The sequence below is a fragment of the Zootoca vivipara genome, chromosome 15, assembly GCF_965207765.1.
Source record: "Zootoca vivipara chromosome 15, rZooViv2.hap1.1, whole genome shotgun sequence".
Classification (NCBI taxonomy): Eukaryota; Metazoa; Chordata; class Lepidosauria; order Squamata; family Lacertidae; genus Zootoca; species Zootoca vivipara.
Window position 1 is genome coordinate 30,310,618 of NC_142598.1, and position 13,724 is coordinate 30,324,341.

Below are 13,724 nucleotides of genomic sequence, written 5' to 3' on the forward strand. Positions count from 1 at the left end.
AGGAACCTGAGGTGTTCCAGATGTTGTTGGACTACAACCCCCATCATCTTTGACCATGATGTGAGTCCAACACATCTGGTATAGGGATGATTAGATGCACCAGTGGTCTAGCTAGGCATAAGACACCTTCATATGTTCCCATAGCTGCCAAGTACCCCGTTTTCCCCGGGAAACCCCCTTTTTTACTTACCTTTTCCCGGTGGTCCCCCGTATCACTTCGTCTCCCATTTTTCTCCGTTATTTTCTCCTGCCGGCGGCCATTTTTTTTCTTTCTGATTTGCCCTTCTATGGGCACCAAAAATGGCCGCCGCCGGCTTCAAAAGTCACATCTACACATGTCGGGAAGTGCGTAGACGCGACTTCCGGTGTTGGCGGCGGCCATTTTTTGTGCCCATAGATGGGCGGAGCGACACCGGAAGTTGCGTTGACACACTTCCGGTCATGCGTAGAAGCGACTTTTGAACCAACGGTGGCCAATTTTGGTGCCCATAGAAGGGTAAAGCGACACCGGAAGTTACGTTGATGCAACTTCTGGTGTCACACGGCTGCTGGTCCCGGATTCTGCAGTCCGGGACTTGGAAGGTAAGTGTTCCTAGCTTAGCTTATGGCACTTGCGTACACAACACCTACAGGTGACAGATGATAACATGGAAGCTCAAAAACTCATTTGAAAGCAATGTTGTGGCTGAGGCCTTATTATTGCAGTGTGCTACCAGCAGTCCTATGACGGGTGTGATGCTGCCAGGATGCTGTCAGCAGCTAACGGCTGGTTTCCCGGGGAAGTATAAATACCAAAAAAAGAGGCAACATGTCAACCAATTCCAACAGGTGAAATATAACTGTTTTTATCTTTATAAACTATAACGACATGCGAGACAGTGATCCAAGGTAATCTTTCGGTTTGGTCTTCTTCAGTTTTTTAACTACAAAAAATAAATCAAATAAATATATATCATTAATTATGTCATACATTATATTAAGGCCAATGGCCAGCATGAACACAAGTCTATACAGTCCATAATATCTTAACATTGAAAAAATACAGAAAAATACAAAAATAAAACATACCTTAGTGTTTGTATACAATCTGCGGAACAGGGGTCATACACATATGTAACCCTTGCTGCCTGAAGCAGGAAATTGAAAGCTTAATATGCAGTTCCACCACAGGTGGAATTGGTTCGACATGTTGCCGCTTTTTTTTTTGTTTTGTTTTTTTTGTATTTTGACTCAAGTCTGCAACACAGGGGTTGTTTCATTAGCAGGAAAGTATAAAGACGAAGAAAAGTTTCTTACCGTCCTTTTTTATTTCAATCTTTACAGAGAGAGACTATAGAACCCAGCCTCTTGGATAATGACATTGTCCTGAGTGAATCTCCACCCCCTTTGTCTCCCACTTCCTCACTTCTACAGGTGCTGCTACATGCCTTCTGTCTTTGAGCTCCTTGTTCTACTACTTTTAAGGCTCACTGGATTCTGGGAGATGGAGGGTCTGGAATGCTTTCTATTAACAACACAATTTCCCCAGCTTTCCCCCTCAAGGTCCGTATAGTTAAACCTATGGTTTTCCAAGTAGTGATGTATGGAAGTGAGAGCTGGACCATAAAGAAGGCTGATCACCAAAGAATTGATGCTTTTGAATTATGGTGCTGGAGGAGACTCTTGAGAGTCCCATGGACTGCAAGAAGATCAAACCTATCCATTCTGAAGGAAATCAGCCCTGAGTGCTCACTGGAAGGACAGATTGTGAAGCTGAGGCTCCAATACTTTAGCCACCTCATGAGAAGAGAAGACTTCCTGGAAAAGATCCTGATGTTGGGAAAGATTGAGGGCACAAGGAGAAGGGGATGACAGAGGACGAGATGGTTGGACGGTGTTCTCGAAGCTACGAACATGAGTTTGACCAAGCTGCAGGAGGCAGTGGAAGACAGGAATGCCTGGCGTGCTCTGGTCCATGGGGACACGAAGAGTCGGATGTGACTAAACGACTAAGCAACAAGCCTCTCAGCTGCTACCTAAAACCCTTGTTGCAAATCTATACTGCCTTCCTTTTCCTCCTTCCTGGAAGGGTCACGGTGGGGAGGCAGTCTCCACCATTCCTCCTCTGCCCAGTCCCTGACATACACCCTATTAATGATAATCTCCAACTATGTACAAGTCGTGCTGAAGCTCAAATCCATGCAACATTCTTATACACCACCACTATCTGTGTTTATTATAGCTAACTGTCTGGTTCTCAGTGTATGAGCAGCAGCCATCATGCTGGAGCTGGTCATGAACCTGAACTCTTAGGTCTCATCTGCCAGCAGGCATCTCATTTAAACTGGGTGATCTAGCCTTCCAGTGCCCTGTTTAAAATGCCAGAGACAACCCACAGTGTGAGAAAAGGCTGGGCAGGTGTGCTAACATTCCATGGGGAGCAACCAAGAGATGCAAATACAGGTTACGTTCGCTGCAGGTTGCGTACATCACGGGATACAAACAAGCCAAACCCGGAAGTTCTGGAACGGGTTACTTCCGGGTTCGGCAATTTGCGCATGCGCAGAAGTGCCAAATGACGTCACACACATGCGCAGAAGCACCAAATAGTGTGGTGAGCATGTGCAGATTTGGTGCTTCAGGTTGCACACTGCTCAGGTTGCAAACGGGGCTCCAGAATGGATCCTGTTTGCATCCAGAAGTACCACTGTAAAAGAGGCAGACATGAACACCATGTTCTTTGGTTTCAATAGACTACACCTGTGGAAATCCTCATCAGATTAGGGTTGAGCGTCAAGGATGGTTTTTTGGTTAACACTGTGGCTGGACTTGAGACACATTGCGAGCACCGAAACGTGGTTCTTATTCGCCATCATCTTCTGAGCCTTCTACGGAAATGCTATTAGATGTGCTTAGTAGGCACTTAAGCCATGATTCAAAGCTTCCCTTTAGGTGGTGGGGAGTCAGTAATGACACCGTGAGGAAGTTGCTATGATCGCAGTCGACAATCCTTCATCATACAGTGCAATAGATGATATGTCACTGCTGATACTTGCCTGTGATGGATTTACTTGGGAACAGTCCCTCGAGGCAAAATGTCTATAAAGAGAGGCTAGGCAAGGAGTGCATTGTGAGTTATGCACCAATGTCTACCACACAGAGGGGAAAAGGGTATTAGGTGAATTTAGTCAAACGAAACAGAGGGTCTATTGTTCTTTCTGTGCACTGGATCTCTTTCTCTCTTTCTGTGTCTGTCTGTCTGTCTGTCTGTCTGTCTGTCTGTCTGTCTGTCTGTCTGTCCATGCTATCTCTGGAGGGCTGTCCTAGAAAGAGATCTGACCACTAGCCTGTCATAGTGATGAAATCTAGTGTGCTACAAACCAGACAGTAGGAACTTCATTGAGGGAAAGAAGTAGAATCATTTCATCTAGTCTGACCCCCTCCTAAATGCAGAATCTGCCATGCAGGATGCAATTTCAGCATTCCTCATGGATTGAGGTAAAGGTAAAGGGACACATGACCATTAGGTCCAGTTGTGACCGACTCTGGGGTTGCGGCGCTCATCTCGCTCTATAGGCTGAGGGAGCCGGCGTACAGTTTCCAGGTCATGTGGCCAGCATGACAAAGCCACTTCTGGCGAACTAGAGCAGCACACGGAAACGCTGTTTACCTTCCTATTGATCTACTTGCACTTTGACGTGCTTTCGAACTGCTAGGTTGGCAGGAGCTGGGACCGAGCAACGGGAGCTCACCCCATCGTGGGGATTCGAACCACTGACCTTCTGATCAGCAAGCCCTAGGCTCTGTGGTTTAACCCACAGCGCCACCCACATCCCTAGATTGAGGTACAGCCACTTATTAAATATCTCCACTGGTCCCTCCCAGAATGGCTCTTGTTGAGCAACCCTTAAGATTAGGACGGTTCTCCTAATGTTTAGCCAAAATCAACTTCTAGTCATTCTCTGAGATTTCTAGTCCTATCCTCTGCTTCATCTTCTCCTGTGTGACAGCCCCTGAGATATTTGAAGGCATTGATCATGTCTACCTTGTCTGATGCTTAGCATGGGGTGGCTGCTCAGAAGAAAAACCAGGGCTGAGTTTTTGCCTCTCCCGCTTCTACATGACATTTTGGCGGATTTACCTATGTACTGTATGCCATTTTCTACACATGCCCATCAGCAAGCCAGTGAGGGAACGTGGAAGTGCAGAAACCAACAGCACGAAACTGGAAAGTCTGCTGAAATTTACTGGAAGAGATCTGTGACAATCTTTGAGAATGTTATTTTACTTTTTCTTTCACTTGGAAAATAGAATGACAATTTTGCTGAATTTCCTCCATTGTATGTTTTGGTTTTGAGGTGACTGGTCCCCCCCCCCCCAAAAAAAAAAAAACACACAGTGTGATTAAGCAGCAAAAAAAGCTAATGCTATTATAGACTGCATCATCAGAAGTATAGTGTCCCTGATCAAGGGAAATAATTGTACCACTCTATTCTGCCTTGGTCAGACCACACCTGGAATATTGTGTCCAGTTTTGGGTGCCACAGTTTAAGAAGGATACTGACAAAGCTGGAACAAGTGCAGAGGACCAAGATGATAAAGGGCCTGGAAATCATATCCTACGAGGAACAGTTGAGGGAATTGGGTATGTTTAGCCCAATAAATAGGAGACTGAGAGAAGTTATGATTGCCATCTTCAAATATCTAAAGGACTGTCACATGGAGGATGGAGCAGGTTTGTTTCTTTCCTGCTCTGGAGGTAAAGACCCAAACCAAGTTACAAGAAATGAGATTCTGAATAAACATCAGGAAGAACTTTCTGACAGAGCTGTTTGACGGTGGAACGAACTCCCTCAGAAGGTGGTGGACTCTCCTCCACTGAAGGATCTTTGGTTACAGGTAGTTAGCCATGTTGGTCTGGGTCGAAGTAAAATAAAAAAATTCCTTCAGTAGCACCTTAAAGACCAACTAAGTTTTTATTTTGGTATGAGCTTTCATGTGCATGCACACTTCTTCAGATACAGTGAAATAGGAGTCCCCAGGCACTTATGTAGAGAAGGGGTGGGGAGGGGGTGGGGAGGGGGATGGGGAGGGGAGGGGGGATCACTCAGAAGGGTGGTGGAAGTGGGTGATTGACTGACTGATAGCTGTTGATGACCGAAAACGACTGCAAATGGTTTTGCATGAAAAAGCAAGGGTTGAGATGGCTGAAGACCACTTATCATGTATAATGAGATAACAATCCAATATCTTTGTTCAAACCAGGTCCCTCCATGGTTTTGAGCTTGGTGATAAGTTGAAGGATCTTTAACACTCAATCGTTGCCCTAGATTCACAGAGTACACTTAGGCAAAAAGCAATTGCTATTTGCATTATGATTCTATGCAGGTTTACTCAGATGCAAATCTAATTGAATACTATGGAACATACTCTCAAGTACGTCTGCATAAAATCACAACTCAAGTCCCACTGAAATTGGTAGGGTCTGTACTTTGTATTATTACACTGCTTTTAACCAGATTTACAGTGCACTCTTTTGCAGGTCTACTCAGAAGCAGTCAGATCGTGTTACATTGTTTCCAAGCACCTACAAACAAAAACAAAAACTGGGTTATTATATGTGCACTTTAACAACAACCATTAGGGCAAAGCATCCGAAAATGCATGTAAAGTTTATGTTTGTTTGTGTGCATATACCCTCACTCAGACCTGTATGCCTATGTACTTGAGCAGGTGCCAAACAAATGAATAAACATTCCCATTTAATGTAATCTGCTTCGTTTAGCCCACAATGGGTTTAATAGATAATATTCACAACATAGCATGCTTGAGCAAGCACAACATTTACAATTCTAGATCTCTTCCTCGGACAGGTTGGAAACGGCAAGAAGGCAATTAACATTTATCATGAATCAAACAAAGTTCCTGTGGTAATCAGAACCAGGAGTGCAGCTAGAAATGGCACTTTGCTGACAAGAGCAGAAGATGAGGAGATTATTGAAAAAGGAACATTTGCAAGGAAAGCATCCCATGGCTTGATCCAGGCATTATTTAAAGAGCCAGGCACTGTTAAAAACAGGGGAACTACTCTCCCATGTCTCAGCATGGCATGAAGATAACATCTCCTGCTAACTGGTTTTCTTACATCTGCTATGCAAAAATAAGCCCTTAGATATAAGCACCAAGGGTTTACATAGCTGTCATTGCTTACTATTGCCTTGGGACTCAGCTATACAGCTGAAAATAAAACATTTTAAATGTGTTGTAAAGTGCAATATAAAAATGTGACACTAGATGGCGACAGTGAGCTATGCCTAATTCAATGGATTTTTTAAAAAAATTAAAATTAAAAAACATTTTCACAGCGTTTTTTATATGTATGTCGACCACAGCAAACTATGGCAAGTTCTTAAAGAAATGGGAGTGCCTGATCACCCATCTGTCTCCTGAGAAATCTCTATGTGGGACAAGAAGCTACAGTTAGAACTGGATAAGGAACAACGGATTGGTTCAGAATTGGGAAAGGAGTACGACAAGGCTGTATATTGTCTCCCTGCTTATTTAATTTATGCAGAATTCATCATGCGAAAGGCTGGACTGGATGAATCCCAAACTGGAATTAAGATTGCTGGAAGAAATATCAACAACCTCAGATATGCTCATGACACAACCTTGATGGCAGAAAGTAAGGAAGAATTAAAGAATCTTTTAATGAGGGTGAAAGAGGAGAGCACAAAATATAGTCTGAAGCTCAACATTTAAAAACAAAACAAAAAAAACAAGATCATGGCCACTGGTCCCATCACCTCCTGGCAAATAGAAGGGGAAGAAATGGAGGCAGTGAGAGATTTTACTTTCTTGGGTTCCATGATCACTGCAGATGGTGACAGCAGTCACAAAAAAAAATAAAGAAAAAAAAATGTCTGTTTTCTGGGAGAAAAGCAATGACAAACCTAGACAGCATCTTAAAAAGCAGAGACATCACCTTGCCGACAAAGGTCCGTATAGTTAAACCTATGGTTTTCCTAGTAGTGATGTATGGAAGTGAGAGCTGGACCATAAAGAAGGCTGATCGCCAAAGATTTGATGCTTTTGAATTTTGGTGCTGGAGGAGACTCTTGAGAGTCCCACGGACTGCAAGAAGATCAAACCTATCCATTCTGAAGGAAATCAGCCCTGAGTGCTCACTGGAAGGACAGACCATGAAGCTGAGGCTCCAATACTTTGGCCACCTCATGAGAAGAGAAGAATCCTTGGAAAAGACCCTGATGTTGGGAAAGATTGAGGGCACTAGGAGAAGGGGACGACAGAGGACGAGATGGTTGGACAGTGTTCTTGAAGCTACAAACATGAGTCTGCCCAAACTGCGGGAGGCAGTGGAAGACAGGAGTGCTTTGCGTGCTCTGGTCCATGGGGTCACGAAGAGTCGGACACGACTAAACGACTAAACAACAAAGCCTGATCCAGTGTGCTCTTCTTATGTAGTGTTCACAAATTGTTGATTGGCGATATGCAACTTTGTTTATTTTTAAAAGCACACAATGAAGCAACTACCCTGTTTCTCATATTTTAAGACATACCCATAAAATAAGCCATAGCAAGATTTTTAAGCATTCAATGAATATAAGCCATACCCCAAAAATAAGACATAGTGGTAGGCGCAGCAGCAATGCTGGCCGCGGCAGGAGGAGGAGGAAAAAAATAAGACACCCCCTGAAAATAAGCTATAGTGTTTTTTTTTGAGGAAAAATAAATTTAAGACGGTGTCTTATTTTTGGAGAAACACGGTATGTAACCACTGTAGTTTTCTTTTTAAATAAAGAAAGAAAGAAAGAAAGAAAGAAATCAGTAGTATTCTGCATTCTAATATTAAGCTCTAGCTTGATGCTTCCTGAAGGGAGTACAATTTAAGCCCTCTATTGATGCAGGATTCAGCATTCCTGTCACCGCAATGTATTTGGCAATGTATTCAATAGAGTAGGTGGATTAGTGCTGTTTGCATTTGTTTTCCTTTATTGTGCTGTTTAATTGCATGTTTGTTTGGCTTTTAGTCTTGCTAATCCCATTCATCAGATCTAATGTTGTCTTGTACAAATAAGAAAATCCTCAGGTTCGCTCCTACAAGTCAGTTTTACAAGGATGCCTTGCCCAGAGCAGCAACTGTGCAAATATTGGTGGAAACCTTCATGAAAGAGCTTGGACTAGCCTCTGTCAAACTTTCAGATGAACCTCCTCTGGGTTGAAATTTACATCAGGTATCAAAATAGAAGAAAAGTGAAACAGGAGCAATACCATTTCAAATAACACCCCCCCCCCCCCAAACACCTTTGAACAAATGTAGGTGGAGCAGTGTCAATTGATCTTACAAATTCTTATTGTAAATCTCTCCTACAATTAACATTCGCCTAGCATGAGTTTCAGCAATGGGGTGTGTGTGTTTATATATATTCACAGCTCACTTCCTCATACCTTGGCCACATGGTGTCCGATTTCTATTTTCTGCTTTCTAACAGCAATCCTGCTCCTCTTCAGTTTCTCCCCACATGGTTTACCTTAACCATCGCTCCTCCGGACGAAACACTCTTAGCTCTTCCAACTGTATCTCACAGGACTTAGGGTCCAGGCCCATCATCATCCTGGAATCCTAGCCATCTTCATAACTGAGAATCAAAATCGGGACACTTGTTTTTTCTGGTCCTGAGCTCTTGTCTGAGTCAAGAGCAAGAGACCAAAAAAGAACCTCTTTTGATCAGTCACTCTGATTCTGTGAAACAACACATAGCACGGGGGCCAACACACCAGCTGCCAATAACCCCAAGGCGGCAAACGGAGCGTGCCCAGCCTGCTTTTTACAAGCAGCGCAATGCTGGAAATCTCATGTGCTGGGGTGAGCGACATGACACATACAAGGACAGTAGAAAGTAATGGCTCTTAATTTAATTTTCCTGCTCACACCTCAGCAATAGATGGGTCAGCTTTCTTTTTACTGGGGAGTGAGGGAGAGGGTGGGTAAGCTGCTTTCAGTCATGAGATTGTAGTTTAGCTTTCCTTGACTTAGCAGCACATGTGAATGTGCTGTATTTTTTTTTTAAGGAGGGGGGAAGTGTTGGGTCATTTCTTCATGTACTGGTGTGTTTCCATAAGCTGGTGCTAGCCCGACGTGAAGCTTACAATTGCAGTAGGGAGCAACGATGCTTGATTCAATTTCTGGCTCTCGCCTAGGCAGTTGCTGAACAGTTGGGATAACCCCAGGGCTGGATCTACACTGATCTGAAAAACGCTATAAAAATATAGCTCTGCGTACAATTTTCCATTGGGGACGGATTGCTGCTGTACAGCGCCCTCTGGTGTCACATTTTATAATGCATTTTTAATATAACTCACCAGTGTAGCTGAGTTCCAGGTTAGGTCAGACTCCCACCACCGACATGTTTAATTAGGGTTTAACACCCTAATTGGGAGGGAGGGAGATGGAGACTATACTACCAACTGCATGCTTAATTAGGGTTTTAAAAACCCTAATTAAACAATAGGGCTGTGTCAATCCAGGTAAGAATGGGACCTGTTCAGAATCACTAGATCACACCCCAGTCCAAATTGGAGGTGCTTAGTGTTTCAACATATGTGATTTCCATTGGTGGCTCCAGTTATTCTATTGTTTGAGGGATATTGCAGCACTCAGAAGCTTCCAGGGCGTGTGAGAGGGTGAGATTGAGCAAATAAGCGGGGGGGGGGGGGAATCTTGAGTGCTCACATGACGCTGCTTAGACAAAACACCACATTTTCCACCTAATAGCAGCATAGGCAATACACTTCCTACTATAGCACCCCAAAGATAATCCTGAGCAGGGGCGTAGGAAGCGAGGGGCGATGGGGGTGCTCCGCCTCAGGCAGCGCGATCCCGAGGGCACCATGGCGGCTGCCCCTCCCCCGCCCACGCTGGGTGCCCCACCCCCTGAACATGCACCCCACCCCTACGGGTTGCGCACCACACCCCCAGAACGTGCGACAGCCCTGCCCCCGGTGCCAGAGCATGAAGCTCCGCCAGTGATCCTGAGGGTGAGGAGATGCTCAAGAATAGTGTTGAGTATATGGTGGGGAGAGGATGCAGTTGAAGGGAAGCAGAAAACATTAATCTCCACTTTCAAATGCCTTCTCCTCATGCTATGATCTCTCTGACGGCATTCAGACAGCACTTCCCCCCATTTCTCACTGTTCCTTTACCTGATGATTTCCACATTTTACGTGATCTTTCATATGCAATAGAAGCCACTTCAGGAAATCTAGCAGTATCTAGTACAAGCTTAGCATTTATGTCTCTTAAAAGTCCACTTGCAGCCTGGCTAGCCTGGAAAATCATGAGAGTTTTGCACTGCAGTGCCACATATCAAAACTGGAGGCAGTATCCAGGCACACAGTTCCTTCCCACCATTTAAAGTTTAGTGTGGCATAACAGTATATCAATCAAAACGCTGTGGTTCCATAACACAGCAGATTACACAATAGAAAAGGAGCTTAAGAATCTGGGATAGAAGAGCTAGTATTATAATCAAGGAAACTCATGCAACAATCCTCCTATCTGAATACACCATTTTGGCTCAGCTCATAACATTTGTCATTGGCTGACACAATTAAGGCCACCCCCAATCACGGAGTTCAAGATACAGTCACAAGCTGAGTCTGGCTACAGCCACATAAGGCTGAGAAATAAATCTGTATCCATAGAGACAGGAAACATTTCTCAAGTTCTGTATTTTCTACTTCTGGTTGAAATACATACTGAGGGCTGAAGGGGATGAACAAAAGCTCAATGTGGTTGGTGTACGTGTGGCTGAGCTGTGCTGGAGCCCCGTAGGTGGGAGATCAAGTGTTTCAGAGATTCCCCATATAAAATCCTCCTTGAAAATTCAATGCCAGCAAATCCAGGAGAAACTTCTGGCTGGACCTTTTCCTTGCTAGTTTTGTACTTCCAAAGCATACTTTTTAATGTGAATAGGATTGGACTGTGTGTAAAATCTTCACAGTTTGTTTTATACTAGATGAAAATTTCCTGCAATTGAAATAAATGCCAATGTTACCACCCTTTTGACATCTGGTTCTTTTATATAGTCAATTGGAGGTTTTAATGCAATTTTAATAAGCATCAAAGTAGAATGCAATTAGTTAGAAAACTATCAAGTGAAAAGACCTCTTTTAAATGAAAGAGATCATCCACCACCTTTGAATTATATTTTTTTCCCAAAAAAATCGTCCTAGACATTTTTAATGCTGCAGTAGAGCAGACAATCTGTTCTTCCTTTTAATAATATGGAAGGATGATTGCGCCAGTGTCACAAAGTCTATTTTGATATCTGTGATCTTTAAATCCTAACATTTTCACACTTCTTTAGAAGTGCTACTAAAGTATGTAAGAGAGACCAAAAGTATGATTGCTCTGGGTAAGGAAGAGACTCGATAGTACATATGAGTTCAATAGAGGAATAAATTAATAAAGTGGGTGTTTTGACTCCAGGGAGGAGAATAGAAATGTAGTGGAAGTAGCATGTTCAATCCATTAGAGAGAGAAGAAAGGGGTGGGAGGGAATACTTAATTGTGGGCATAGCTGCCAAGTTTTCCCTTTTCTCGCGAGGAAGCCTATTCAGCATAACCCTAACCCTAACCCTTAAAAAAAGGGAGAACTTGGCAGCTATGATTGTGGGCAGGATCTGAATTGGGATCTGGAAGAGAATGAAGGGGCTCTAATCCCTCCTCCCTTGTAGTCCTGATCTAGGCTGGGCTCCAATGTCTCTGTTCAGTGCAAAACTTCCACTCATTCCAAACGGGGAGGGAATCTCCCAATGCAAAGAGTGAGGTGATCCCCCCCCCACCTGCTATTTAGTTTTGAAAATCAATTCAAGTAATTGCTAATTCTTTGAATTGTAGGGGTTTGCGTGAGCCATAAGATTATATCTGTATTTGTATCTGTAGCTTTGAGAACCAGCTGGATCTGTTTCGGAGCCTCTCTGTGCATTTCCAGTCCAACTCATTATTCAGATCAAAATTAGATTCATTAAAAATAAAGCTGTGTTTTCTCGTCACCAACCTTAATGAGAAACCTAAAAATAGTAATAACTCCCCCATCCCATTTTTACAGAAGTGGGTGAAATGTGCATGCAGACTTTGACTTCCAATTAAAGACATAGAAAACAATTTAATGAGAGGTTGGGTACCCCCTAACTAATCACATGTCTAATTCTGTTGTGAGTTGTTCAGGCTAAAGGCATCCCAGATATGAACACACAAACACAAGTTTGTCGTGTTGTTACTGTTGTTTTTTCATACTTTCTAGGGGTTTGGTCAGTTTTTAGTTTTTAGTTTTGTTAATACTCATTGGGGAACCACTCCATGACCCCCACCTGCCATCTGAAGTGGTACAGTCCAGGCACAGGTTTAGAACCTCATTGTTGTTTGTGGAGATTAGGCCAAAAATACGGGTGATTAAAGATGGTTGGTGTGGGAAGGCAAAACTTGGATCAGGGGTCAGCAAACATTTTCAGACAGTCCACTGTCCCTCAGACCTTGTGGGGGGGCGGACTATATTTTTTTTGGGGGGGGGGATGAACAAATTCCTATTGCCCCACAAATAACCCAGAGATGCATTTTAAATAAAATGACACATTCTACTCATGTAAAAACATGCTGATTCCTTGATCCCGTGGGCTGGATTTAGAAGGTGATTGGGCCGCATCCAGCCCCTGGGCGTTAGTTTGGGGTCCCCTGACTTGGATCAATGAAAGGTCAAATGTTAGCCAGTTACATCCTAGGGTTTTTATGTAGGGCACCTTTAAAGATTGGCTATTATTATTTTTAGAAAGAAGTCTCCTTTTTACTGCCAGAATTGGATGCTGTTTTCAGGAATGGTCACCCTTCTGAGGGGATTATGCCTGCCATATTTCAGAATGATAGTTGCAGTGTCTCTTCCACAAAGGTACAGAAGTACCTTGGTTCTCAAACGCCTTGGTTCTCAAACACTGAAAACCCGGAAGTAAGTGTTCAGGTTTTCAAATGTTTTTTGGAACCCAAACGTCTGATGCGGCTGTCGACTATTGTTTCTGGGGCACCTGCACCAATCAGAAGCTGCACCTTGGTTTTTGAACATTTCGGAAGTCAAATGGACTTCCAGAATGGATTAAGTTTGACGCTTTTGTTTTTGCAACTGTGTGAAACCCAGTTCAGCTACTGATTGATTGATTGATTGTGTGACTGAGGAAATGGATAAAAGCCCCCCATCCAAATGATGACTATCATCAGTGCAGGTAAAGGGGGGGGGAAATAATTTTAATTTTTATCATCTACAATACTGTCTTATTTATTTTATAGCACAGTACATTGATTATTGCTTTTATTTAATGGATCAATTGTCTCATCAGATAGTAAAATTCATGTTAAATTGCTGTTTTAGGGATTGTTTTTAAAAGTCTGGAATGGATTAATCCATTTTGCATTACTTTCTATGGGAAAGCGTGCCTTGGCTTTGGAACGCCTTGGTTTTGGAACAGACTTCTGGAATGGATTAAGTTTGAGAACCAAGGTACCACTGTATAAACAATTGGATTCACAGGAGATGGAGTGTTGGTGTTGACCTTTAAAGCCCTAAACGGCCTCGGTCCAGTATACCTGAAGGAGCGTCTCCACCTCCATCCTTCTGCCCGGACACTGAGGTCCAGTGCCGAGGGCCTTCTGGCGGTTCCCTCGCTGCGAGAAG